Source organism: Hemicordylus capensis, chromosome 3, assembly GCF_027244095.1.
Source record: "Hemicordylus capensis ecotype Gifberg chromosome 3, rHemCap1.1.pri, whole genome shotgun sequence".
In the NCBI taxonomy this organism is placed as follows: Eukaryota; Metazoa; Chordata; class Lepidosauria; order Squamata; family Cordylidae; genus Hemicordylus; species Hemicordylus capensis.
In genome coordinates, this window is record NC_069659.1 from 76,697,612 (window position 1) to 76,723,791 (window position 26,180).

The 26,180-nt window shown below is 38.4% G+C and overlaps 1 long non-coding RNA gene across 1 annotated transcript in view; it reads right to left on the reverse strand.

The window, feature by feature from the left end:
• The window catches only part of LOC128352446 (uncharacterized), a 214,705-nt gene that overhangs the window by 147,453 nt on the left and 41,072 nt on the right, over nucleotides 1–26,180 (reverse strand). Inside the window, exon 2 of the long non-coding RNA XR_008320420.1 lies at nucleotides 9,624–9,734. This is a non-coding gene — a long non-coding RNA (uncharacterized LOC128352446). The remainder of the gene's footprint in view (nucleotides 1–9,623; nucleotides 9,735–26,180) is intronic.

Sequence of the window (26,180 nt, forward strand, 5' to 3'; positions counted from 1 at the left end):
CACAACTTTGGTCAGCCTGATAGAGGACTTCTACCAGAGAATCGACAGTGAGACTCTGTTGGTTCATTTGGATCTCTTGGTGGCTTTTGATAACACCAACTATGTTATCCTTCTGTATCACCTGGAGGATTTGCAGATAGGAGGCTCAACTCCTGTCTCTAGATTCCAGATAGTGGCGCTTGTTGACCACTGTTCTTTAAAACAGGAGCCATTATATGGAGTCCCTCAGGGCTCCATTCTGTGAACAATGCTATTTAATATTTACATGAAACCACTGCATGAGGTTATCAGGAGTTTTGCGGTAATATCAGTATACCGACAACAACCAAATCTATTTCTCCTTCTTCTTGTTGTCGTCGTCATCATCATCAGGAAATGGCATTCATTCCCTACATTCATCCAGTAGTGGGATGGATGAAGGATAATAAATTGAAGCTGAATTTTAAAAAGATGGAGGTACTAATTGTATGGGACTGGAACTTTAGGGATGGGATAGAATAGATCTTCCTGTCCTAGGTGAAGTTATACTCCCCCAGAAGGGACAGGTACTCAGTTTGGGATTGTTCTTGAATCCTGGCCTCAACCTGGTATTTCAGGTGAAGACTATGGATAAGAATGCTTTTTTATCAACTTCAGCTGATGCAACAGCTGCATCCATTCTTTGAAAAGCATGACCTCAAAACAGTGGTGCACTAGCTGGCAACCTCCAGGCTTGAGTTCTGCAACATGCTTTACATAGGGTTGCCTTGGTATGTAGTTTGGAAAGTTCAGTTAGTTCAAAATGCAGCAGACAGATTGGGCTCCAGGGTAACCTGGAGATACCACATTATGCCTGTATTTAAACAATTGTACTGCCTATCAATATGTTTCCAGGTAACATACAAAGTGTTGGTTATTACTAGGGATGTACATGAAACCAAGAACATGGTTTGGTTCAAATCTGAATCAATTCAAACTGCATTATGCCGAACTGACCAGTCAGTTCAGTCTGTTCAGCTGAACTGGTTCAGCAGTTTGGGCAGCAATACTTGTAAAGGGGAACCCGGAGAAGGTTCCCCCATTATAAGTATAGGGGTGGGGACTTGGCTCCTGAGAGGGACAGCGGTGGTGGCAACAGTGAGAGAGAGATACTAAGATCTTTTCACTGCCAAGCACCCTGTCCTCTCCTGCCCCCCTCACTGGTGTAGCAAAAGTGCACACACGTCTTGCCTATTTTACAAAGCTGCCCGCTCGGCAACAGCTCAGTTCTGGCCTCTGTGCATGCGGCTTGGTAAAAGAGGCGGGAGCACATGCACTTTCACTAGGGGCTGTGCTGGGTGGATAAGTAGCGGTGCAGGCAGCATGCTTGGTGGTAGGAAGACCTTTTTACTACCTTTCTTGCCACCCAATGGCTGCCCTTTTGGCCCAAACTGGTCCACCAGAAACCAGGCTTCATTCAGTTCGACTGTGGATCAAACCATAACTGGTTTGGTCCACAATCAAGCCTCCAAACTGGCCTGGTTTGAGGTGAACCCGTTCAGTGCCAAACCATTCATGCACACCCCTAGTGCATGGACCATTTCCCACAGTTCGGTCTGAATTCAGACTGAACCATGGATCTGCAAAATGGTTCGCCTGTTCATGCAGCTTTGAAAGTTGTTTGTAAAGGATTCCCCTTTTGCTTTACAAAGGTCTTTACAAAAAGCCTTACAAAGGTCTTTAAAAAAGGGAATGTGGCAAGAGGCACCATTGAAAGTAAGTAAGGTGCTTACTGGTCTGGTGCCAGTCCAGTTCACAGTCGAACCTACGCAGCAGCCCAGTTTGCATCAAACTGTTCATGCACACCCCTAGTTATTACCTTTGAAGCCCTGAAAGGCTTAGGGGCAGAACCTAAGACAAAGCCTTCTTCTGCATGCTTCCCACTATACATTAGGGTCACCTGGAGAGCTACAACTTCAGGTGCCACTGGTGCATCTGATGGCAACTCAGGATTGCGCCTTCTCTGCTCCTAGGTTGTGGAATACACTCCCTGAATAATCCATGGCTTAGCAACATTATGTATTTTTTTTATTTGTACACTGCCCCAAATTCCTCTCTCTGGGAGATTTACAACACCACAACACAAATTAAATCAATAATTGAAAACATTAAAACAAACCACAATTCTAGTTTAAAGCTTGGGTGAATAAAAGTGTCTTTAAAGACTTGTTAAAAGCTGTCCAAGATGGGGATTCTCTTATTTCTGCAGGGAGTGCAATCCAACATCTTGGGGTGACAACAGAGAAGGCTCCTTTCCGAGTAGCCAATGGACAAGCTGGTGACAACCATGGATTGAGCTTTTTGGAAGATCTCAGTGAGCAATGGGAGTCACAGTGAAAGAGACATTATCTTAAATACCCTGGGCCTTTAGCTGTTTATACGTTATAACCAGCACTTTGTATTTTGCCTGGAAACATATTGATAGCCAGTGTAGTTCTTTTAATATAGGAGTAATATGGTCTCTTTGGGATGACCCAGAGACCAACCTGGCTGCTGCATTTTGCAACAATCGCAGTTTCTGGACTACATACAGCCCCACATACAGCGTATTGACCTAAAGTCAAGTCTGTAGGTTACCAGGATATGTACTACTGTTTTGAAGTTGTTTATCATAAGAAACAGATGCAGCTGGCAAATCAGCCAAAGCTGATAGAAAGCACCTCTGGCCACTGCCTCAACCTGAGAAACCAGGTGAGAGGTCTGGCTCCAAAAGCACTCCCAGAATGCATACCTGTTCCTTCTGGGAGAGTGTGACCCCAACCAGAATGGGCAGATTAAAATTGTCTCCTGAATTCCGACCCCACACAATAAGCACCTCCATCTTATTTGAATTCAGTCTGTTTGTTATCTCTCATCCAGCCCATCACTGCCTCCAGGCAGGTATGCCTTTTCCTGATTACTCTGACATGAAGAAATAGATTTGCATATCATCAGCATATTGATAATATCTGCACTAAATCTCCTGAGGATCGCTCCCAGAGTTTTCATGTAGATGTTAAAGAGCAATGGTGACAGTATGGATCCCTGGGGGATACCATATAAAATATCACTTTTTGAAGCAAAACCATCTCCAAGTGACACCATCTGGAAACTACCTGAGAGGGAGGGGCAGAACTACTGCAAAGCAGTGCTTCCCACTCCTAATCCAATCAGATGGTCCAGAGGGATACTATGGTTGATAGTATTGAAAGCCACCAAGAGATCCAAAAGAACCAACAGTTCCTCTTTGGAGATCATCGATCAGGCCAACCAAGCCAGTCACCACCTCATAGCTTACCTAAAAACCAATTAGAAGTGGGTCTAGATAATCAGTCTCCTCCAAGACTGACTGGAACAGGGAGGACTTTTTTTAAATCTACTTGAAAGTCCTATGCAAGCAAAAGGACACATGTAAGCAAAGGAAGTACATGCACAGTAGCAGCTCCCTGATACCTTTCACTGATAATTTCATGGGCAGAGAAAATGGGAGGAAATTTTGTCCCTTGCATAGGAAGCCGTTCCCTCTAACAGGAATTCTTAGATGTTGTCGACTACAACTCCCATAATCTCCAAGCAAAAGCCATTATAGCTGGGGATTCCTGGAAATGTAGTCACAATCCCTGTTAGAGGGAACACTGAGGAAGGGAACAAAAAATTCATGAACTTTTCAGTAGTTTTCTTGCTTAGTTACTGTCTCCATAGACAGTACAGTGGCTGCACTGGAAGTGCCACTTCTCTTCTCTGCTGTTGGCTCAATTTTTCCTTCCTACCATGCACTGAGAATGATAGAATGATATAGCCCCTGGAGGCGCAGTGATAAAACTGCCACCCTGTAACCAGAAGGTTACAAGTTTGATCCTGACCAGGGGCTCAAGGTTGACTCAGCCTTCCATCCTTCCGAGGTCGGTAAAATGAGTACCCAGAATGTTGGGGGCAATATGCTAAAAATCATTGTAAACCGCTTAGAGAGCTCCGGCTATAGAGTGGTATATAAATGTAAGTGCTATTGCTATTGCTATAATGTCACAATATTGTGTTGTTTCCTGGAGCATTTCTGGAGAAACAACTGCATCTGGCTGTCCACCAATCACACCTGTGTATAGTGTCACAATATTTTATAATTCCCCAATGCATTCCAGGAAGAAAAGTTCAAGCCAGCTGTTGTCGAAACAAAACTTCTAATGCTGCTGCCACTACCCATAGAGGCAGCGCCTTTTCAAACCTAAGCATAAAAAATGCCTCTACTAATACTATTTTAGGTAAGTTCCCATTCCCAAGAAGTCATTACATTTTGAAAATGACAGGTTTTCCATCTCCAAGCATCCCAGAACATCCAATGTTCTGGCCCAGCACTAAGCAGTGCGATAGTAAGTGTATTAAAATTGATTCACCACTGAACGAGTAGTTTAGGTTTCCTGATGTGAGGCAATACACTAAAATCTATTTAAATTTCCTCCAACTTGCCCTCCAATGGGCAGATGATCTGCAGAATATTAGACATTTTCTTGACTGAAGTTAATACAAGATGTGTATGGTTGAAATGCTTGTGTGAACAGCAAGCATTTTATAAGATATCTTGTATAAAAGGAGAGGTGAAAATGATAGGGCAGAGAATAAATCTTGCATCCTTATTAAGACACAATATGCTATAATTTTGCCTTTAACCTGTATTCTGATGGACACTAAAATGCTAAGACAAATGATACAAATGCTAAATTAGGTGGACTAAAACCATGTATTCTTTCCAGGATACACAATAGTCATGCCTTTCATTTGATAAAGGTACAAAATTCCCAAGAAGCCTGCAAACATACACTAGTTTTAGATGAAAATTTTAAGTTGCTAAGACAAGCTGAGTAGCATTTGTTATGCATCTTTAAACAAATGCATTTCAGAATATGCCAACCACTCTGTTTAAAAAAAAAATCTCATAGCATTGCCACTTTTTTTTTATTAGGGCTGCATGAATGAGGAAGAGACAGGCATAGGTCAAGCACTAGAATGTCCTTTATTGCTTCAGGAACCATAAGTGAGGCTTTTTTATTATGCTGTGGCGAGCCTCTCTTCTAATTTAAGAATACAGTCCAATACCACTTCTGACAAAAAGCTGGTTTCATATGCAACTGCCTGCCTGCTGAGACTATATTAGTTCTGTCACTAGTTTGTGATGTTCATTTTGGAAAAGGAGCAAGGCGGCTGACGAGCAGGTAAGGAGCTGCTCACCTGCTTTAGGGAACCACTGGCAGCTGCCCAATTTGTTCGTGCACATCCCTACTGACAAGCGTTCTTAGCAAAGTGATAAATAATATAAATAGAGAAAAAGGGGGGAAACTTTCTCACGTAGCATCTGAAATCATCTTTAACAGCCCAGCAACAGAGATCCATCCCATTATTTCTCTATGTAAACTGCTTTGGAAACTTTTATTTAAAAGTGGAATATAAATATTTGTTATAAAATAACCCAGACCAAAATTGTTTTAAACTAGGCTGTGCCATCAAGAATCTACTTACCCAGTAACAACATAGAAGAGTAATAAAGCTGGGCTACACTTTTAACAGGAGTTTATCACAGTGGGTTACATCCTGACAGGAAAATATTTTAATATTCTGGATGAAGATAAATATCAATATCTGGGTAACCAACTATTTTTCTTAATACTTTGTTTAAACTGTGACAGCAAAAATACTACACACCCACACAAGATGAATATATTTAAGCAACTTGATAACTTTTATTCATAATCCTTACACAAAAGAGCAGTTAGAAGCCACAAGTATATAATTTTGTTGTTGCCAACTGTTCACAAGTAACCCTTTGATTCTGGCTAGGAATCTTTGATACTAGTTTGAGCAAGTAGAGAGAAAGTAGTCTTAAATATATTTGACTTCCAGTAAAATCTGGTCATATTTCAATTTTATTAACCAGAAATTATGCAACACAACCTGATTTGTGAAATGCTGTGGATATATTAATATAAGAGTTCATGAAAAGCTAATATGTTTTCTCCAGCAAACAGTTCATTTTGACTAAGCACCACTGAAATGATTTACCATGTTTCCCCGAAAATAAGACAGTGTCTTATATTAATTTTAGCCCCAAAAAATGCACTAGGACAATTAGCGGTACATCAGAAATTACTGCTAGGTCTTACTTTTGGGGTAGGTCTTACTTTCGGGGAAAGTTGCTAGTCTTTTCCAATAGAAGTAGCACTACACAATTGTGCACATCTTGTCTTAGGTAGTTGTGCAAATGCACTTTTGCACAACACCTCCAAAACTGCGTTTTACATGTGCATCTGCCCCAGCATTGCAACGCATAGCATGCCTGCCACTATATTCACATCAGTTGTTAAGAACAAGCTATCACACTAAGTGCTATTCCCTGGTAATGTAGCTCTACAAAATACTTTCACATCAGATACTGAAAAACTCTGAACATAAACCTGATAAATTATTCAGATGTGGAAAAAGATCAAGTTCTATTCCTCATTAAAATTGCCTTGAATTGGGCAAATAGCTACCATTAGAATACATATCCTACTAAAAGTACTTTTTTCTTTGTATCAATATTCCTTTGTCAGTTGATTCGCAGCTTTTAGATAGATGGCAAAAATCAATCTTAAAAACAATTAAAGAAGAAAACCTAGTTCATTGCCTACTATATTTACTGCATCAGAGGTAGCTTTGGAATACTAGATATTATTAAACATTTAGATTAGTCTCTATGGAAGAGTGGATAATTTTTTTTATCAAGTTACTGTCCCTGAACAACAATTTGGGGATTTAAACCTTTATAGCAGCCTTTGGTTTCAAAAACACTGTAAGACAGATATTGTCTTCAGTTAAAGAAACATGTGGGACAAACACAAAATCTGCCCTTCCCCAAGTTTTATTTAAGCTAATATACTGTACATACTTCAGGCAAGTTCCAGTGAATGAAAATGTGCATTGACACAGCAGTTTTTCCCCATAGCTTTTGATTAAGGCTGGATAAACATTTAAATGAGCAACTAGGTTTGTTTAAATGAGTTGGTGGTTAGGCATGCTATTTCTTAATGTATGTTTCTATAGTTGCATTGATAGGAATTATATCTGGGCCCAATCAGAATTATGATGCCATAACTTAATTCCGTCATTAGATGAGTGGCAACTTAAGCTTTGGGAATATGCATCAATGGCAAAGATTACTTCATACATAAAGAATAAATCAAATGATACATTTGTTCTAATGTGGGAACCGTTTATACACTATAATTTGGTACATGGTTTAACTCCATCCCCGACATTTGGATTATCTCTGTAAAAGGCTACAAGTTGTATACTTTTAATTTTGATATTTATTAGATATGTTATTCAATCATTACTGAACTAGAATGGAATGATAAGAGGGGATATGGTGGGGAAGTGGAATCCCAGTTGATCTATTAGATGATGGTGAGATGTCATATTTGTCCCCGCTCCCTTTATTTTGTTTATTGGTTGTTTGGAAATAAAAAAGAATTATGCCAGGCTTCTATGAAAAACTTACCCATATGGCATTCCATTTAACTGATTCTCCTTTACCATAGCCCAAGCTATTGCTCAAATAGAGAAAGCCTGTCAGAATAGAAATCCCAAGACACAGGTACCTAACATTCGAGTGCTGTGTAAACAGGTGAGTTAGCCTAAATTAAATAAGATGTCAGTCATATGGAAACTCACACTAGTACTTCTTACTTAGATAAAATATGTGACATTTAAGTTTAGTATTAATCACACAACACATACCATTTTTTAAGAAGTTCATAATTCAGCCTCAATGCTTGGCAAAATACAATGGACAAGCTTTAACTGGCATTTGCAAATTTGGCAACAGCATGCCTTCCCCCCCCCCCCCGGCATTTCTGTATCAGAAATAATACAGGCTAGATAAGGTAAGGAAAGGATAGGTAAGTAGAGAATCTTCCTTACATTTCAGAACATACCAAAAAAGGTGCAGAACTCATTCCAGTTAACAAGATGCTCTGTATTTTGAAAACTCAGTATGGCAGGACACACTTGGTGTTATGCTACAGGGTAAATTTAGCTGTAGCACTTAAATCTTAACTTTAAAATTATTCTCCTGTAATGTGTTTTATTTTCTCTTGAGCCCAAGTATAATTTATGTTAGTTCTCAAAAGAACAGCTTAACACAAGACATAATTACATCACTCAGGTTTATCACAATATTTGTGAAATGGTTTTCAACTAAATGTTTTCATGCATTTATGAGCTAGCATATTGGTTTTTCATAGCCAAAACAGTATAAACAAGTAAAAACAATGCAGAATTTTAAAACCACAAACCTGTCAAACCAGAAACCTGTCACAAATCTGCTTGCCAGCTCACCAGTGGTGAGTTCCCCCAGCCCTATGCTGGCAAAATAGCCAGCACCACACAGATCTCCTCACCAAAGGACTCATTTTAACTACCATTTTTGAGATAAGAATGAGCAAGATACTTGAGCAAGAATCCTTTCTGAACAGTAAGAGAGGGCTCCCTCTGTTTCTTACTATCTCCATATCCCAGTGCAAATGGTTCTCTCCCTAAGATTGCTCCTGCTTCTCTCCTGAGATCTCCACCAGAAAATCTGAACCAGAAAAGAATCCGAGGGAAGAGAAGTGTTTGATGGTGATCACAAATAGTAGTTTGCTTGTGATCCAAACCTAAATTTCTAGATCCCTGCCTGTCATTCAACAATTGCAACTTCAAATATTTAAGTGAACTGAAAGCATGCATATATATATATATATATATATATATATATATATATATATATATATATATATATATCTTAGGGTGAGAAAAATATTAATATGCATAAATTATAAATATAGATTTTTGCTAATTTAATAGAAATATCTGTAAAGCCTCTCTTGAAATCATACAGAATATCATGATCCAAACACAAAACTGCACACTACAAAGTATTGCAATACACATTTAAATCACTTTCATGTCTTTAAGCTATCAAGTACAGTATACAATCAATTGACTGAGATGCCTCTGCTTAAGCAGACCTGTAAATCCATTAAATATCTAAAATTATCTCAAAATTCTCAAACAATACTATTAAATTCTCCTATTCAGTTCATGGATTCATATAATTAAATTCCAAGAACTATTTAATGTATCAACATACATGCCATTCGACCATTCATTCCATTTCTTCCAACAACAAGGCAGATAATATTTTAAGATTATCAAAACGAAGCATAGAAGGAAAATAGCAAAGATCTGAAATGAGCCTCTTTTCTGAAAATGTGACAGATCTTGCACAGACAGTCATTAAGAAAAATCTGCAAAGCACAATGAATATGCACATCACTTCACACTTCAGAATCATCACATGGAGAATACAAAGTAATTTATATTATCTGACAAATAATGAAAGGTTTTTACTACTTTAAATTATACATTGTATCATATTCAATAACTTCATGGAAATTCACTATCAAAGGTTTACAAAAATGCATAACTAAAAGAAGTAGAGGACAACATAGTTACTTGCAAACTGATCAGTGGTGAAGCAGCATGAAAAATGACACGTCATTGAGAATGTAGAACTAAGTTAATCTTTCCTTCAATTATAAAATATTTCAGTTTACCTTGACCATTGCCATAATCACTCCATACCATCAGAATTGTTGTTAAAATCCAAGATATCCGTCCAGCTACTCTGAAACTCCCTTGTTCTTCAGCCATTGCATTATTGAATTCTACAGATATAAAAAAAGAATAACCATTACTAAATTTATATATAAATTAAGTGTTTTAACAGAAATAGGTACCGGACCTGAGTTCAAATCCCTATTCAGCCATGATTCTTGCTGGGTGACTCTGGGCCAGTCACTTCTCTCTCAGCCTAACCTACTTCACAGGGTTGTTGTGAGGAAAAACCTAAGTATGTAGTACACCGCTCTTGGCTCCTTGGAGGAAGAGCGGGATATAAAATGTTTTAAAATAATAATAAAAACATTTAAAAAGCCTATTTGAAGTTCACCAAACATTTATTTACTCTCACTATTTAAACGGTATGTCATCAATCAGTATGATTTTGTAATATATCAAATGTTAAGAAGCCCCGCACATGCTGATTTGCCCCTGGCCCCACACCCACCTGGGAACGGCCCTGGCTCTCAGAAAATTCTCTTTATTAACTTTGTTAGCCAAGAAACACCAGTCCTTCTACATGTTGAAAGCAAGTGTGACAAAGCAGACAGAGTGTTGGATTTGGACCAGAGACACCTGGGTTCAAATCTTGACTCGGCTATAAAGCTTATTGTCTGAGCCATTGCTTCTTCTGACAATAAAATGGAATAATGCCCATATATACCGTCCTGATTTCCTTAGAAGAAAGGCAGATATTATATAAGTCAACACATTGCAGAAGAAGATTCTGAAGCATATTCTAGTACACACACACAGCTCATGTCAAACACTGGCCAGAATTCACTGTTTCTCTCCTTTATATGCACTAGAACATTTTCCCAAGGGATGGGTATGTAGATTAGTGGCAGAGCATCTACTATGCACGCAGAATGTTCCAGGTTCTACTGAGCAAGATGGATCAATAGTGTGACTCTGCATAAGGCAGCTTTCAGCAGCTACACATTGCAGGAGAAGATAGTAGTGGTGGGCAAACTGTCAGGGTAGTTTGTGATCCATTACTAATCTGATAAACCTCTGAGCAACTACAGAATTCTTCAGAAAACCACTACATTTTGCCATAGATTATCAAACATTCTTACAACGTCAAGAAGATAACAATTTCTGCCTCCCTGCCCCCGCCCCAAATGCAGTAAAATATAATTTTCAGTTCTCTGCAAACCTTTTCAAAATTCAAACAATTAAATTCAAGGTTTTATGAAACCTACTATATAAATAAATAATATACATCCTATTATATTAAACAAGACATTTTGTTTCAGGTGGTTCTTCAATTCCAAAACGTATAACACAATTTTTCTGGACTAACAGCAATAACAGTGTGAAACTATTAGAAAAATACTGGTTTCAGACACATTTATTAATCTGGCTAAAACAAAGATTTTTATTAGCAGAGTATAAACAGACAGATGGTGTTCAATTAGTTATTTACCTACGTCGGGGTTTTAATGAATGCTGGTTCAGATAATCTTCAATTTTATCCTTATCTGCTGAAAGCTGATATTTCATAAATGCCAAATTGCTGTATCTACAGCCTTGCCAGTTTTCTATAAATATCAAAACCTCAAATTCATTAAAATTTAATTATTAAAACTACATGGGATGCAACGTCTAGGTTTTGTTAAACATAGCCTTCACTTAGGAATACTAATTAGCTGAAGTATGGTGTGTGTGTTTTTTTAAAAAAACCCCACTTCATTTGGTTTGCTTTCTGGTCAAAAGTAAAACAAAAATAATCTTTAAGAAAAACTAAAGATTCACATTTCAAATGTGCCATAGGCCATATTTTTCTATTGTCATCTTGGGACAACTGAAAAATAGCATGGCCTGTGGCATTCTAAAAAAGCCAGCTCTCTGAGTTATGCAGAAGCAATACTTTATTTCTGCCCTCATAGCAGTAACACAGATTAATTGCACAGGTCATAACTTCATGAATACACATATATTGTCTCAGTTTAGCCTCCAAACTATGGCTAAAGTTTCACATGCTCTCTCCTCTCTTTGTGTGCCTGGCCACTTCCAATTTAGCACCAACCAGAGCTTCTGCAATATCTGAATTGACAAACTGCTTGCCTTCAAAACCAGAATTGGAAACTCAACTCAAAAACAAATAACTAAAAGGAAAGTGTAAGACAAGCCTACTACTGTTCCCAATTTTACAAATAATTGTTTGGAAAGGCATCTCAAGTGAGCCATATATATATATGAATGCTGAATATAATGAATATATATACACACACTGTAGTTAACAAAAAGTCATGAATCGGATCAAAGGCTTTTCCTTCCAGAAAACTGTGCTTTTTCATGAATATATGGCTATGTACTTCCCTAAGTGATGAGAAGTTCCAGGGTAACAGCACTAATCAGATTCCGGCTTCCCTTGGCTATGAGACTTAAGGTGTCTTTGTTAAGTTCCAGGGTAGCAGCACTAATCAGATTCTGGCTTCCCTTGGATATGAGACTTAAGGTATCTTTGTTATTTGCAAATATATAGGTTGAACATCAAATTGATTCAAGAAGCTTGTACAATATATTATGTCAGCAATGATCACATCAGATTCCTGGACAACTCTACACTAGGGATGTGCATGAACCTTTTCGGAGGCCCTTTTACGGGCCTCTGAACAAGTCTGAACACGGGGCTGATTCGAAATTCGACAGCAGTGGGGGGATGGCTTTAAGGGCAGGGGTGGGTTTACTTACCGCCCCTGCTCGCCACATTTCTCCCACTGGTGAACGAGTATGTAAGAGCATTTCGGGGCAACAGCATACCTCCCTGCCACCCTGTGCTGCTGTTTACCGGATGCCACCAGAAGTAGTAGCGGTGGCTGCGCATGTACTCCAACCTCTTCCTTTACCAATTCTGAAAGCTGCACTCCTGTTTTCTTACACAAAAACTGCACAATCAGCTTTGCCTCTGTCTTTCTTAGCTTCTCTTAGCTCAAGCTCTGTCTCACTCAAAAATTGCACATCTGCCATTTTTTACACCAGCTACAGAGATCCTTGGCAAGGAGGAAGTGGGGAGAAGGAACCTCTCATAATTTGTCCTGTTTAGAGTACTTAAAAGCCTTTAACTCTGCATTCAGAGACATTCAATGGCTTCCTAGACTATTACATTTGCCAAACAGAGAGATCTCTAGCTAGCATTCATAAGAACCACCCCAAACTCGGGATGGCTTCACACAACACGCTCACAATGCAAAAGCTTCATACAACGTGCTCACAATGTCAAAGTAGGTGGAAACTGGTGGTTCCTGGGGAGCGCATGGTCCCAATGCAAGCCAGTACTAGTAGCCATTTCCCTGTCATTCAAACCTGGATATGTTAGGTGAAGAATGTTGGGTTCCTACTGCTGTTCAACATCTGTAAATAACTGAAGCTGGCTTGAGAATGTCAGAATATTGGGAATAGTGAGAATCCAACTTTCTCCATCTGACATGGAGAATCCATCATTTTGGATGTCACAAATTGAGCTGCACTTTGGGAGCATGCACTCCCTGGGAATTTCCAATTCCCACCCATTTACTCGTAGAGAATAATGTGAATCCACCCTAATGATAGTATATTGCCAATGTTGTTACCTATTCTGTGCCTCCCCTTTGAACTTGGAACACTGCTATCAAGAAACATCCAGACTGTAATAATGACAGTACTTCAGGACTGTTATCACAACCATTAATTTGAATTCTACTAAAGAGATGTTCTCATGACCAAGTTTGGGATCTGTGTGCACTCTCACTTTCAGCTCATGTCAAGTTAAAAACTAAGTCAGGGATGCCAGCAGTGATCATGTGCTAAGCAGCAGCTCGGTCCAAGAGCTGCTGCTTTCCTCCTACCCTATTAATGACCTGAGTACAGCTGCTGGGTAGGAGGGAGCCTTCAGACCCAGCTGCTGCTTAGCACACACCACCACCAACTCACATGCCAAAAGAAAATTGGAGCATGCACACATGCACGCACACACACCCCTACGGAACTTTGGTACTTTTCTAATAATTTACACTGTATACAAGGACTTTAAGCAAGTTTGGTTTACTAACAAGGGGTCAGGATATCAGAGAAATTATTTCCATGATAATGCATGGCTTTCCTTCTTCCCACCCACCCCTGCTATGCTGCCTCATCATGGCGGGGTGTGTGTGTGTGTGTGTGTGTGTGTGTGTGTGTGTGTGTGTGTGTTCCTGGGAGAGATGAACAAAATATGCCAGGAGATATGCTCCCTGTAGAGTCACTCAAACTGTGAAGGTTATCCCAGCTGCCCAGCTAAAGCAAAGAGGCACCTATATTGGGCAGCAGCAATATAGGGAGAATGGTCACTTTAGTGATGACAAAGTCATCATTTCATACTGCGCGGAAGAAGGCAATGGTAAACTACTTCTGTATTTTACCAAGAAAACCACATGGATAGACAAGATAGAATGATGGTCAATGTAGTGCCAGATGATGGGCCCCTCAGGCTGGATGGTACTCAACATGCTACTCAGAAAGAGCTGAGGATCTCTCAGAGTACCGATGGTGTTTATGACACAGACTAAACCCGTTTTGACATCTAGCAGCTGATTTTGCCATGCGAGAAAAGAAAATCTGAAGCTGCAAAGACAGAATTGCAACGGGAAGGTGGAACGTAAGAAGCATGAATATGGGAAAGCTCGACACAGTGTAAGATGAAATGCTACAGATTGACATCCTGGGCATTAGCAAATTAAAATGTACTGGAATTGGACACTTTCTGTCAGAAAATCATACCATTTACTACACAGGACACAAAAAACAAAGAAGGAACAGTGTTGCTTTCATAGTCAGGAAGGATATAGCCAAGACAGTACTTGGGTACCATGTGGTCAGTGACCGACTAATATCAACTAGATATTGTGGACAACCCTTTAACATGACAGTTCTTCAAGTATATGCCCCAGCAACTGATGCAGAAGAAGAGGAAGTTGATGCATTTTATCCTCAAGTTCAGTCAATCAGTACACACTAAGATTATCATAAGATGATTTAAAATATACAATAATATAAAAGACGCTAAAATACATTATTACTAACATAAAATGATTTAAAATATTAAAAATAGGCATGTGACTGTATTAAAAATCTAGCTATAGCTCTAGACATAGTAGACTCTGGGCTACATTTTGATTTAACTACGGCTGCAATAAGAAGTATAGGAATAAACCATATAACAATACTCTAGATCGCATTGCATGCTTATAAAGTAAGAAAAGGTTTTAAAAGATTTAAAACATATAAAATCATGACAGTCATTTAAAATAATAAGAGCTAATATGCATCAAAAGGTATCCTATAATATACACAAAAATATAAGCCAGCAAAATAGTAGCCAGGAAGTTGCGGGTATATAGGTTGTTGGATTGCCACACTAAGGCAGTAGCCATGGCTGTTCTCCAGTTCATAGAGGTGGGCTCTGGGCACACATGATCATCGTCCACCGGATATTAATTGCTGCTGCACAGAACCTGGCAACACTGTAGGTGGCAGCACGGTTGCTATTGGATAGCAGCAAAGAAGTGTAAAACAGTTCCATTCGCCCAGGATAGCCATGTAATTGTAGTAAAATGTGGGAGGCACGGATGTCCCTGTAGAACAGGCACTACAGAATAACTTGTCCTGCTGTTTCTACCTGCCCTAAGCTACAGGGGCACTTGTGCTCTGGGATTGGGATTTTCCTATAGTGACCTTCAAGCACGGCTGAGGGAAGCACATGGCAGCGCGCCAGTGTAATGGCCCTCCTATGCTTTGGGACCTCCAATTGAGTTAGGTATGGCAAGGGGGCGCTAACATAACTGAGTCCTTCACTTACAGGGAGGTTAGGGGCCTTGCCTATGTCAGATTGGTGCTCTATATCTGTAATATGTTGTTTGATAAGTGCCTTGGGTGGATTGTACTCCAAGTTAACTAAGTGAAGCAGGAATAGGCTGCTTTATTTCATTCATAGCTTTCTGTTTCCAACTGGATTGAAAGTCATCATATAGCATTAGTGGGGCTAGGCCTGAGGTGGTCAAGTTCAGTCTGAAATTGACAGAACATGCAGTTGTAAATGGTAAGGAGGAACACACAGTTGGACTAGTATGGCCTAGGAAACAAAAATTAAGCAGGAGAATGACTTTTTAGTTTCTGCCAATCCAATGATCTCTTCATTGCTAACACATTCTTCAAACAACCAAAGCGATGCCTATACACATGGACATCACCAGATGGAGTACAAAGAAATCAAATTGATTACATTATTGGTGCAAGGAGGTGGAAGAGCTCAGTTATAGCAGCAAAGATATGGCTGGGGGCCAGTTATGGAACAGATCACGAACTGCTCATGTGCAAATTTCAAGTCAAGCTAAAGCAGAAAAACAAAGCTATCCAGATTCCACAATATGATCTTGAGAATGTACCCACAGAATTAGCAAATGGTGCCTTGAAATGTAAGCAGCTTCTGCTGCTTTTCCTCCCTCAAAGTTATTTTTGATCTTAAGACAAGAAGTCTAGATCACAGAAGAGGAGCACTGAGATGCCTAATTGCTGGGGTCTGCTTTTTGAGGTACTTGGGATCTCTTTGAAGATTCCAAAGACTCTCAGAGCGAACTTGGAGGAAGCATCTATGCTCCAAGCTACAATCAGCGATCTCGAGCTGTGGAAGTGTTTTCCAGAGGCTGCCACTGTAAGTTAAGAACTCTTTAAAACTTAGATTGCTATTTAAATTTGCTTAAACTCATTACTTCAATTCCTTCTTTTTCTCAACAATCAGGATTTAACTAGAACATAGAGTTTATGGTTCAAAGCCTTTTCTTTTTCTTTTCATTTTTGACTCACCCCATTTTAATTTCTGCTTTCTTTTTAATAAGGAAACAAACATCCTGTCTGTAAAAGTTAGACCTTAGACTATCAGAGTCTGTTAGAAGTTACTCATGAGAGGCTATTTACGTGATTTATAGTTTTACTGCCTGGCTAACATTGCATACTTGGTTGAAACTCTGGGAAATAGAGCATTCAACTAATTAACTTGCAATAAATCAAGACTTGGTGGACACAATTCTATTATTTTTTTTTTTTCCTTCTTCTTCTTCTCCCTCTTGTTTGCTGTACTTTGTGGAGTAGTTATACCCAGATTTTTTTTTAGCTTTGAGATTTGACAAGTGGATTACAAATGGGCAAATCTATGGATTATAAAAGTGGAATGCAGCTAGAAAAGCTTGGCAGAGCTTGACATTGGCTTGTTGAGTTGATTGATTGATTGATTGTTAAATTTATATACCGCCTTTCATTAAAACAATCCCAAGGCACTTTACAGCAAAATTTAAAAACAAGATTGTAAAAAAGACACAATTAAAATATTAAGCTAAAAATAAACAACAAATCTGATTAAAAATTTTAAAAGCATAAAAGCAATACAGAGTACAAAGGTTGCGGTGGATTACAAGTTACTAAATGAAGTTTTTGGCTTTGAACATTTGAGCTTGTTAACCACTAGAACTATTTTAGTAAGCAATTTTGCTAGAAGGTGTAGGAATCTCCTTTACTTAGCCTGACTCAGTGGAGTGTTAATTTTTCACATACGGAAGCTTTTTGCTTGGTTTTTGTTTTTTATGTGGTTTTTCTATATACAGGGCTGGAATGTTTTTGTAACAAGTGGCTGCCATAAGAGGGAATCTGGAGATCACTGTTGCTTTGAGGACTATATTCCTGAATGCTTCTGAATATTTGATTTCCCCCCCCCCGTTTGCGGAATATCCTTGTCACGAGGGGAAGCCCGAAGATTATCTTGTGAGGACTGAATATCTGGAATGAATGTTGATAAAAGGTCTTGGAATGAAGGTCAAATCTTTAGTGCCAATCTCTGACTTTATCTGATCCCATGTTTATTTTGCATCTTATGTTGCATATAATTGAATGACATTTGGTATTGTCTCCAGACAGGGGTTTTTGTTTGTTTGTTTCTTCCTTCTTTCTTTCTCTCTCTTTCTTAATATTTGAGGCTATCTATAAATACTGTAAACGAAGTGGACAGATAAATTTCTGAGAACTTTGAGAATTCTTATCCAACTGCATCAAAGTTTCTGTGAAACCCAGTATTTTAAATCTGAGAAATTAGTAAAAATTATTAAATTAGGGAATTTAATGTAGAATTCCTGTATAAATATTCTTTTAAAAATATTTTCTTAGTATTTGATTAACTTGGCTGTTACTGATATTGGAATAGTGGCAATTTAATATAATTTAGATGTTATTTTTTTATATTGTTTCTGTAAATTTCCAGTGGAATTAGCTTTTACCATTTAATTTTTTGGGTACTTTTTTTTTAATGAGAAAATATTTGAGCAGAAGCGTATCTGTTTCATATACCTGTAAAATGGGTAAGGAAAAGACAGGGAAAAGAGATGACAAAGGAGATAACTCTGAAGGTGCCGAAGGCGAAAATCAATAAGAAGGCTTACAAGTTCCTCAGGATACCATTTCCCTTTCCCAATTTTGAAAAATCTTTGCCACGGAATTACACAATGCAACCGAGGAAACTGAGAAGACTACTCAGTGAATTGAGCAGAAACTAGACTCCTTTCAGTCAGAAGTGAAATACAGATTTGACGTGGTAGAAAAGAAAATAGTCAATCATGATCAGTGTTTAGATACAATGGCAGAGACCCAGAAGAAACTGCGCGAGAATTTGAATGTAAAAGACTTGATAATTGAGTTCAGATTTTCGAATTTCAGTTTCATTCCTGTAATTTGAAACTCCACGGTGTGGACAAAGAGGTGGGAAAGGAGAATTTGGAAATTGAAATTGAAGCTCTCCTTTTGCAATTTTTGGATCTTGATCCAGAAGACTCCCTTGATATCTGAGAGATCAATAGGGTGAATTCTAGACATACTCAAGAAAATAATTTTCCAAGAGATATAATGATAAAATTTGCAAATAAAAGGACCAAGGAAGCGATCTTTCATGTGCAAGGGGATTCCCCGCTGAAACCTGAAGGCAAACAGACTGAAATTCTGCCAGATGTTCCTGCCGATATTTTAAGAAAACATCAGGAATTAAAATTTTTGACAGTCATTCTTCAGCAACGAGGGATTAAATATAGGTGGGCAGTACCTTTTTGTCTGGAAGTTTTTATGGATCAAGGGAAGGCACAGATATACACGACTCAAGATGCAAAGTGTTTACAGGTTTTTCTGAATGTGACAAATACTTTGACTATGCCAGATAAAATTCCAGAGGGGGACCAATCTGAAGACTTGAAATGAGATCAAGCTTCAGCTTTTTAGAAAGAAAGACAAAGAATAGATCAGGTCAAGATAATTCTTAGAATGATGGGTGAACTAAAAATATTTAATATAAATGTTAATGGCTTGAATAGCCAGTTTAAAAAGAAAAAAATATTTTTGAAATTGAAAAAAGAAAAAGCAGACATCATTTGCCTTAAAGAAGCTCACATTAAGATGAGTAATGCCAATTTATTGGACATGAAATTTCTTGGCCAAAGTTATGTAGCCACCGCGATAAGAAAAAAAAAAAGTAGTGGCGATTTATATCAAGAATTTGTCATGGATCTTGGAGGAACAAACTTAAGATAAGGCTGGCAGATATTATATTGAAATTCCAAACCCAACAACAAAAAATCATGATTACTTCCATTTATGCTCTGAATGACAATAAAACTGAATTTTATGAGCAATTTTTTCAGTCACTGTTTGAGATAGCTGAAAGAGAAATTTTAGGGATGGGAGATTGGAATGCAGTTTTCTCACCAGTTCTTGATGAAACAGAAGGACACAAGAAGAATTCCAGTAAATTGCCAAGAAATGTGTTTGACTCTATGGCGCTCCTGCCTTCAGATTATGTATGGTGATATAAAAATCCCTTGGAGAAGCGCTATACCTTTTTTCCCCAATGACATCAAACATATTTGAGGATTTATATGTGTTTGACTTCAAAATCTGCTTTATTGAGACTGATTAAAGAGGAAGTCGCACCGTTAACATATACGGACCATAATCCATTGATCATTAGGTTTAATAGGGAACCTACTGGTCCAAGAAGATGGAGACTTAATAATCTTCTGTTACTGCAGGAAGAGGTTAAGCTTAAATGTCAATATGAACTAAAGAGTTTCTTCCAGAGAAATATGATGTTTCATTATTATCAGTATGGTATCCAGTAAAGCCTTCATGTGAGGACTGCTTATTTCAGTGGCTTCGAGGGGCAAGAAAGTTCAGCAGCAACAGAAGGAGTCCTTATTGAATGGGTTGAATAGATTAGAAATGGCTCATAAGGATATATGGCAAAGCATAAAGGAGCTCCATAAACAAATGGATCTCATAGAGACAAAAGAGACATACAAGAACATAACTTTTGCAAAACAAAAGTGTTTTGAGAAAGGTAATAAGCCGACAAATAATTGGAGTACCAACTGAGAAAAGAGCAGGAGAAGAGAACCATCACTTCAATATGGAATGGGGAAGAATTTTTCTCAAATACAGATAAGATGATAGACCAATTTATGGAATACTATACCAGATTATGCAGAAAGTAAATGCTAGATCTTGAGAAGGTTTCACAGTATTTAGAGGATTTACAAATATCAGAGTTCACCAATTGGCAGAAAGAGCTGCTGAATAAACCAATCTCAGAGGAAGAAACAAAAGTAGTAATACAGTGGCTGAGGCCTACAGCACCAGGCCCAGATGGATTTTCAGCAGTTTATTACAAGTCTTTCCAAGAAATATTAATCAGCCCATTGATCCAAGTGATGAATGAAATATTACTTTGTCATACGCTGCCTTCTTCTTGGCAAGAAGCATTCATTTCTCTTATTCATAAGGAAGGGAAGGATCCCATTAGACCAGAATCGTACAGACCAATTTCTCTGCTGAATGTGGATTACAATGCTGAAAGGTTTTTTAATTGATATAATACATCTGGATCAGACAGGATATGTATCGAAGAGATACATGAAAGACAATCCGAGATATATATTGAATGCAATAGATATTTCAAAGAATAAGAGTAAGGCAGCGATGATTTTCTTGAATGTGGAAAAAGCTTTTGACAATCTTGATTGGTCCTTCTTGTTTAAACTATTAGAAAAATTGAACTGTGGTCCATAATTGTTGTTTATCCTAGCTCTTGAACCATTGATGATGAAGATATGGCAGGAACAAAAAGTTTCTGGAATTAAAATGGTGGATCAAGAACATAAAATAAAATTGTATGCAGATGATCTAGTTCTTACAACTACTCAACCAAAGCACTCTTTGACTCAATAATGGAGCATATAAATCATTATGTTTCGGGATATAAGGTTAATAAAAACAAAATGCAGATTCTTACATGGAACTTGTCAGATACAGAACTATTATATTTGAAAGACAAGACTGGATTTCAACTGACAGAAAAACAAATTAAATATTGGGGGATTAATTTAACAGTGAATAACGGAGACCTGTTCAAGAATAATTATTTACTGTCATGGAGCCTTATGGCAGATCTCACCAGGTGGGATTTATTTATTTATTTATTTATTTATTTATTTATTTGGCTGGGAAGGATAGCATCAGTCAAAATGAATATTTTACCAAAGATGAGCTTTTTCTTTCAAATGATCTGTATTAAAATCGAAGATAAGACATTGAACATGTGGCAGAGAACTATACATTATTTTATTTGGCCAATAAAAAACCAAGAATTAAGTTCAAGGTCATGCAACATTTAAAAGATCAAGGAGGATTGGCTGTTCCTAATTTGAAATTATATCATCATGCCAGTTGCTTGACATGTATTTCGAACTGGATCAGAAAACCATATGGTTCAATGATGGCTATGGAAGGGTTTGACCTTCCAGAAGGGTTACATAAGTATTTATGGACTAATATAAAAAGGAAAGATCATTACATAAAATCCCATACAATTATATTAACCGTATATTCTAGAAAGAAAAACCAAATCTTGGATGAGGGTGTTGACCCCGTGCTGAATTATGAAAGGCTCCCAAATAGAAATAAATATTGCATCTGAAGTATTCCGTAAATAAGCAGTAACCTTAGCCATAGAGGCATATTCCCATAATTTTAATAACCACTCATCTGTTGGGATTATTTGTTGTCTCCATTTAGCAGCATATAAGATCCTGGCTGCAGTTAATATAATTAATTTAACGGTTAATTAAAGTGGTATTTCTGTGTTTTTAGAAATGTTTGTTTGTTTTTACCATTCTTGGCAGGGGCGGTTTTGTGTGGGTGGGTGTTTTTTGGAAGGTGGAGAACAGAGGGCTGCTGAACCTCCCGATTGATGTATGTAATTATGAGATGTCTAAGAACTGCTAATTGTAAAGTTATCTTTTTGTCTTTCTTTCTATGTCTCTTTTCTATTTCTGTTACCTTGTTGAAAAACGAGAGAGAGAGAGAGAGAGAGAGAGAGAGAGAGAGAGAGAGAGAGAGAGAGAGAGAGAGAGAGAGAGAGAATGTACCCACAATTTTCAAGGAGAACATCAGGAACCACTTTGAAGTTCTGAACCTCATTGATAGGGAAGCAGAGGAATGAAATCAAACAAGTTGTTCAGGACAAATATGAAAGAGGACTGCCAAAGACCAAGAAATTAAAGAAAGAAAAATGGAGGATGTCAGAACAGATGGTGGACATTGCCAAGAAGAGGAGAGAAGCCAAAGTCAAGAAAAATAAAGACCTTATGAAGGAACTGAATAGGGAATTTCAGAAAGCTCTTAGAAAAGACGAGGAACAGTACTACAATGACATCTGTAAAGGATGGAATGACAATGACATCTTGAGGATGGAAATAGACACAGAAAAACAAGGAAGATTTTCCCAAACATCTCTGAACTCAGAAGGAGGCTCCAACCTCAAATTGGTATGTTAAGGGATGCCAAAGGACAAATTAGTAACTGATCCAGAGAAGGTCAAACAGGGATGGAAATATACTGAAGATCTGAACAGCAGGGACGTCAACATCCAAGATACTCTAGAAGATATTCCCTACTTGCAAGAACTTCTAGTACAAGCAAAATAATGCTCAGGATCATCCAATGCAGATTACAGACCCACATGGAAAGGGAAATGCCAGATGTTCAAGCTGGTTTCAGAAAAGGCAGAGGAACAAGAGACATCATTGAGAAAGCCAAAGAGCACCAAAAAGAAGTCAATAGGTGCTTTATTGGCTGCAGAAAAGCCTTTAATTGCATTGACCATGTCAAGTTGTGGAATATCCTTAGCAAAATGGGCAACTCAGAACATCACATTGCTCTCATGAAACCTGTAACGTACACAGGACAGGAAGACACAGTCCAGATGGAACATGGTGAAACAGACTGGTTCCAGATCGGCAATGGAGTAAGACAAGGCTGTCTACTTTCTCTATTCAGTTTATATGCTGAACACATACTGAGAAGCTGGATTGGAAGAAGATGAGCATGGTTTTAAAGTTAGAGGAAGAACCATCAGTAACCTGCGCTATGCTGATGACACCAGTCTGATAGCTGAGAATGCAGATTATCTGCAAGCTCTAGTAATGAAAGTCAAGGAGCACAGTGGAAAAATGGGACTACGACTAAATGTCAAGAAGACTAAACTAATGACAATGGGTACAGCAACCAGCCTCAGAATTGATAATGAAGACATTGAGGTAGTTGATAGCTTCTGACTCTTAGGATTGACCAACAACAGTAAAAGATCCAGCAGTCAAGAAATAAACCAGACTAGCACTTAGTAGGCCTTGGAAAAGATATTTAGATGCTGTGACGTGTCTATACCTACGAAGATTAGAATCATTCAGACCATGGTTCTTCCCATGACAATCTATAGATGTGAAAGCTGGACTTTGAAGAAGCAAGATAGAAAGAGGATTGATACTTTTGAACTTTGGTGCTGGAGAAGACTTTTGAGGATACCATGGACAGCCAGGAAAACAAACAAATTGATTATAGAACAAATCAATCCAGAATCTTCACTCGAGGCACAAATGACCAGCCTCAAACTATCATATTTAGGACACATTATGTTAAAACCCAGCTCCTTTTAAAAGTCCATAATGCTGGAAAGGTTTACTTATTTTATTTTATTATTTATTAAAACATTTTTATACCACCCCAAACTTATGTCTCTGGGCGGTTTACAACAGAATAAAAACAAAGTAAAACATTAGTTAAGACAAAAATGAAAAATTTAACACATTACAACAATGTAAAAATTTTTAAAGAATATTTTAAAACAGCATTAAAACCATTAAAACAATATTAATTAAAAGCCTGGGTGAAGAGATGACTCTTTAAAGACTTTTTAAAAGCTGTCAGAGATGAGGAGGCTCTTATTTCACTAGCGAGCGCATTCCAAAGCCTCGGGGCAGCAGCAGAGAAGGCCCGTCCCTGAGTGGCCACCAGATGAGCCAGTGGCAGCTGCAGACGGACCTCTCTAGCAGATCTCAGTGGGCGGTGGGGTTTATGACGAAGAAGGTGTTCTCTTAAATACCCAGGGCCCAAACTGTTTAGGGCTTTATAGGTTATAATCAGCACCTTGTATTTTGCCCAGAAACATATCAGCAGCCAGTGTAGCTTCTTCAATATAGGAGTTATATAGTCTCTCCGAGATGACCCAGAGACCAGGAGAAGTTGAAGGAAGGAGAAGAAGAGGACGACCAGCAGCAAGATGGATTGACTCAATCACGACAGCAATGAATGCACCACTAACCTTCAAGGCGAAGTTGAAGACAGATCACCCTGGAGAGAATCTATCCATGTGGTCACTAAGAGTCAACACTAACTTCACAGCACTGAATCAATCAATCTATTAATTTATAAGTAAACATATATATGATTCAGTAGTAAATCTTGCTTTTATGAGTCCTTTACTTATCTCAGGGTTCTCTTGCCAAGCATAAGGCTGGTTTAAAAGATGAGCATAAACAAAGATTTCCTATTTAAAGGAAAGCTACCTGTAAATATAAAGAAAGGTGCCTTTTTTACAGCCAGGATCTTCTACCCATCTCTATAAAATGATTCCTGGTGGTAGCAGAGGTAAAACTCTAGCTAAATTTTTTAAAGAATGTGTATAATTGTGTGGTGTCACAGAAAATCTCATGATATTAAGATTGACCCTATCATTGGCTAGAATCTTATACCACACATAGCTGCCAATAGGAGCTTCCCTTCTGGGGCAAAATAGCATCAGCGGACAGATTTTTAATTAGGGCCGCAGTACAGAAAAAGCATCCTTACTCCTGCCCATATTACTGTTTTGATCTTGATCCTGCTACCCACATCTGCTATTTAAAAAGATGGTGTGGGGGGGTGGGGAGAAAACATGACTCTCTCCCCCCCCCCTTTTTTTTTTTTTTTTTTTGCATTATGTGTAATTTTGACTATTAGCCATGGATTGATGTGTGGCTTCGAGCAACTTTGTGAACCGCCCAGTGACTACTTTGTATGGGGTGGTATAAAACTATATTAACTAAATAAATTCTCTATTAGGACCAATTTAAAATTGCAGTCCCTGTATGAAGTCTATAGAACTCTCCTTTCCTAAGCAAGTGTGAAATCATTTACACATGCATCCTCGCTTGTGTATAGCCAAATCTATCACTATCGCTGCTACAGATATGCAGAACTGTATGAACCCTGCAAACACCTAACTTATGAAATGAAGCTTTAATTAAACACATCTGCTAAGGAAGGGCTCTTCAGCAGTCTTCATATACATACATCTAGTAATATTTTATACTAAAAACACCCTGCACCAAATCCCCTGATGATCTCTCCCAGTGGTTTCATGTAGATATTAAACTAAGTTTGGAGACAGTATGGGGCATTGCATTTTGAAGAGCAACAGTCTCCAAGCGACATCATCTGGAACCTATCCATGAGGTAGAAGCGGAACCACTGCAAAGCCGTGCATCCCACTTCCAACCCCTCCAGGTGCACCAGATGGATACTATGGTCAATGGTATCAAAAGCCATCAAGAGATCCAAAAGAATCAACAGAGTCACACTCCCCCTGTCAGTTCCTAATTGGATATCATCCAACAGGCTGACCAAGGCCGTCTCAACCCCATAGCCTGCCTGAAAGCCAATTTGAAATGGGTCCAGATAATCCATGTCCTCCAAGACAGCCTCGAGCTGACCATGCTCTCAATCACCTTGCCCAACCATCCTCTCAATCACCTTGCCCAAACATTCCTATGTTTGGAGGTAGGGCTATAATTGCCTAATTCTGAGGGCTCCAATGCAGTTTTATTCAACAGTAGTCCAATAATTGCCTCCTTGAGAAAAGAAGACATCCTGTCCTTGCTCAGAGAAGCATTAATGATCTTAACAAGGTCCTCTCCAATAACCTCATTGCTAGATCATAACAGCCATGTTGGGCAAGGGTCAAGAGGACAGGTAGTAAGGTGTAGTGTCCCAAATATCTTGTCCACATCCTCAGGAGTCACAAACTGAAATGGATCCAATTTAACCACACAAGAGGAGCTGCTGGATACCTC